The 4,428-nt window shown below is 40.3% G+C and overlaps 1 long non-coding RNA gene across 1 annotated transcript; it reads right to left on the bottom strand.

The window, feature by feature from the left end:
- Positions 1–446: 446 nt before the first annotated feature.
- On the bottom strand, positions 447–3,289 carry LOC120570188. The gene is made up of 3 exons (XR_005641019.1): positions 3,196–3,289; positions 1,784–1,878; positions 447–1,183 (listed from the first exon to the last, which is right to left on the bottom strand). It is a non-coding gene; the product is annotated as an uncharacterized LOC120570188 (long non-coding RNA).
- Between the last annotated feature and the right edge of the window lie 1,139 nt (positions 3,290–4,428).

The following is a 4,428-nucleotide window of genomic DNA, read 5'->3' as shown; positions in this document are numbered from 1 at the left end:
GTCAGTCTGACGGGGGGCACACTGTAAAAAGCAACCTATAGAATCTACTCAATAAATGTGAGGTAACAATTTGCACTCAGTCTGTTTGGGTAGATTTCACCACATGTTTTGAGTGAAGCATATCTACATTTAACAGCTATGATACACTAAAAGAAATTAGGTAAAGTCTACCTAATATTTCTCAATACATTACACAACTGATTACTTATAAAAAGTAAGTAACATTACCTCTTGATTGTAAGCACTTAATACTTAATAATTGTTATTAATAATTGAACAATATGAGTAATTAATCATTACTTATTCAGGGAAGGTAAACTTTACTTAAAAAAAATTATTGTCAGACACAGGAGATATTTGATCATGTCAATTTCTTTTAATCAATGAAATGTTAAAAAAAATAAGGACAGGAGGAGGTACAAAAAGAACCCTCTCCACATATTCAACTGAAACAAGTTTCTTAAACCCTTCATATGTGGATTCCAGTTTGTTTGTTATACCAAACATGAACATCTTACATTTTTTTATGTTTGAGGAACATATGCAGATATTTGCAAAGCCTTATGGGATTGTTGAAGATAACCAGTCAGTCTGTGCCTGAACAAAAAACAGCATTTTCCACATCTCAACAGCGTGTCCCTTTGGTTAAATGAATTGACAGCCTAGTACCAGTCAGAAACACACTGAGTTCAGTCCTTGCTCAACCAATATGTATCTTTTGAATAACATTGATCCATGAGATGATATGCATTATTTGAATGTAGTGAATTTCAATGTGAGACTGCTCTTTGGGAGATGAAATTGTCTGACTGCATTGTAAAGTGAGCATTCTTCAGCACCAACAGTAAGTTCCCAGGAAACAGTCTGTGCCTGAATACGGTGACAAACAGTTCATCATTAGCTTACTTTTGAGGCTCTGGACCTTCTTGAGCAGCTTTGCTCTGTCAAGCACCAAAAGAGTTTCTGAAATACTTTAAGTATACTCCAGCTTCTTGGAATACTGAAGTTTGAGAGCGTAGATCAATCCCATCAACAGCACACATGCCTTGGTTCGGTTTCCACACACGTTCAGCACTTTGTTTCCCTCCATCGCAATCAACACATCTGCTGTATGCTCCTTGGCTGCAGGATTATGGATCACAAGCACCTTCATGGTTTAGTCCATGTTGTCCTCATTTTCATCCTCCATGTTAAAAAAAGAAACAAAAATATGCACTTTTAAGTTAAGGACAATAACAAGATACTATCCCAATACATTTATTGATCATGTTTTGTTGGTTAAGCCAAATCAACCCAAGTAGAGTATGTTTTTAATAATCAGCACCTCAATACAATTCAGTGACAAATTAAAACTGTGACTGTATTGCCTATTTCTCACCTCAAATGTTTTTAAAACCCTATTTTAGTAACTGATTAGCAGTAATGTGAGAAAGTTTGCATAAAGTATGTTGGTTTAAAAACCTGCATTATTAATATAACCAATTTACATTATGATTTTAATTGTGGATAGACCTCCTGCCTCATTACAAACTAAACTGACATTAGAAGGGGTGCCATGTCTGTCCCATAATGGTGGCTGTGCCAAGTATCCATAGTTTCTATGTAATACATACATATACACATACATATACACATACACATACATATATATATATATATATATATATATATATATATATATATATATATATATATGTGTTATCAGAAATTAAACAATTGTATCAGGGCAATCCTATGTGTAACCATGTGATACCTTGAATTGATCGATCATTTAATAACATACCTAGCAATCTTGGATGAGATCTTCTTGATGTTCCCCAAGGTACTCAATGAGGCGACAAACAACTGCATCCCTTTTTCTCTCTCGGCACATTGGGACTGTGAATAGATGCATTTAGTGATTAACTTATTTCTACAAATTCTTTACACTTATTAAAAAAATAAAATAAAATATATATATATATAGTACAGGCCAAAAGTTTGGACACACCTTCTCATTCAATGTGTTTCTTTATTTTCATGACTATTTACATTGTAGATTCTCACTGAAGGCATCAAAACTATGAATGAACACATATGGAATTATGTACTTAACAAAAAAGTGTGAAATAACTGAAAACATGTCTTATATTTTAGATTCTTCAAAGTAGCCACCCTTTGCTTCTTTTGATAACCTCCGCAAACCCTTGGTGTTCTCTCAATGAGCTTCATGAGGTAGTCACCTGAAATGGTTTTACCTTCACAGGTGTGCTTTGTCAGGGTTCATTAGTGGAATTATTTCCCTTAATAAAAAGCAAAGGGTGGCTACTTTGCAGAATCTAAAATATAAGACATGTTTTCAGTATATTCCACCCTTTTTGTTAAGAACATAATTCCATATGTGTTCATTCATAGTTTTGATGCCTTCGGTGAGAATCTACAATCTATAAGTCATGAAAATAAAAGAAGAAGCGATGAATGAAGGAAGGTGTGTCCAAACTTTGGCCTTGTATTGTATACACACACACACACACACACACACACACACACACACACACACACACACACACACACACACACACACACACACCTCATTTACAGTGTATTTGTGTATTGTAGTTAGCGTATGCGTGTAACAGAGACTGACCGGTTGTTGCACTGCTCTCACAGTTGAGTTCACCCTTTTTATCCACCCCTATCTCAATTGTACTGCATATTAAATAACAAACCAATTTGGTAAGATGAAAGCTGAGTAAGCCAAACTTTATGTAGCTAAGGTTGGCCTAAAATATATTTTCTCAAAAGCAGGTAATGTCGGGGCTTATCAATACTATTAGGTAACCTTACTGTATCTATCCGGCTACCTAGCTAACGTTAGGTGACATTACCTGTAATGTTAGCTAACAGTTAGCTTACATTTAGAGCCTACATGGTTCAGCCGTGAAAGCAATAACGTTACATTGTGACACTGTCAAATGCCACGACAGGTAACGTTAGCTAGTTTGAAGTAACGTAACTAACATCTCTTCCAACAATCTCCACTAGAAGCTAACGTTAGCCTTTCAACTCTGGCATTAGCTAGCTAGCTGGCACTCGGTAGCTTGCTAACTTTTAATGACAGACTGCCATTGAGTAACTTGTAAGCCAAATATACACTCTAAACCAACCATTAAATACGTTTATTACACACAGCAACCTGTTAAAAAGGAATCTTACCTTAGCTAAACCGAACAGCTTGACTCCAGTGTCCCGCCAGTGAAACGATAGATCTTGGCCAAGAACCAGCACTGACGCATGTTCACTTTGAACTGCAGACTTATCATTTTGGGGTAGATTTTATTATTATTATTTGTTTAGGCAGCAAATGTTACTGTTATAAAATATGTAATGTAGGTAGAATTTACCCATTATTGTATATTTGCTTACTGACTAATATATTTGCAGTAAAATTTAAACAATTTGCATGTGTTGTATTTACTACCCTCCAAAATCCGTTTTTACAGTGCAGGACGTGGCCCAAACCACCCTGCACCCCCATACTGCAGGATGCTCTTCAGATGAGCTGAGAGGCCCCCAAACCACCCTGCACCCCCATACTGCAGGATGCTCTTCAGATGAGCTGAGAGGCCCCAAACCACCCTGCACCCCCATACTGCAGGATGCTCTTCAGATGAGCTGAGAGGCCCCAAACCACCCTGCACCCCCATACTGCAGGATACTCTTCCAGATGAGCTGAGAGGCCCCCAAACCACCCTGCACCCCCATACTGCAGGATGCTCTTCAGATGAGCTGAGAGGCCCCCAAACCACCCTGCACCCCATACTGCAGGATGCTCTTCAGATGAGCTGAGAGGCCCCCAAACCACCCTGCACCCCCATACTGCAGGATACTCTTCAGATGAGCTGAGAGGCCCCCAAACCACCCTGCACCCCCATACTGCAGGATACTCTTCAGATGAGCTGAGAGGCCCCAAACCACCCTGCACCCCCCACTGCAGGATGCTCTTCAGATGAGCTGAGAGGCCCCCAAACCACCCTGCACCCCCATACTGCAGGATGCTCTTCAGATGAGCTGAGAGGTCCCCAAACCACCCTGCACCCCCATACTGCAGGATGCTCTTCAGATGAGCTGAGAGGCCCCCAAACCACCCTGCACCCCCATACTGCAGGATGCTCTTCAGATGAGCTGAGAAGCCCCAAACCACCCTGCACCCCCATACTGCAGGATGCTCTTCAGATGAGCTGAGAGGCCCCAAACCACCCTGCACCCCCATACTGCAGGATGCTCTTCAGATGAGCTGAGAGGTCCCCAAACCACCCTGCACCCCCATACTGCAGGATACTCTTCAGATGAGCTGAGAGGTCCCCAAACCACCCTGCACCCCCATACTGCAGGATGCTCTTCAGATGAGCTGAGAGGTCCCCAAACCACCCTGCACCCCCATACTGC

The sequence above is a fragment of the Perca fluviatilis genome, chromosome 12 (genome assembly GCF_010015445.1).
Source record: "Perca fluviatilis chromosome 12, GENO_Pfluv_1.0, whole genome shotgun sequence".
Classification (NCBI taxonomy): domain Eukaryota; kingdom Metazoa; phylum Chordata; class Actinopteri; order Perciformes; family Percidae; genus Perca; species Perca fluviatilis.
Note: the sequence above shows the minus strand (reverse complement) of the source record. Positions and strands in the feature narration are given on the sequence as shown.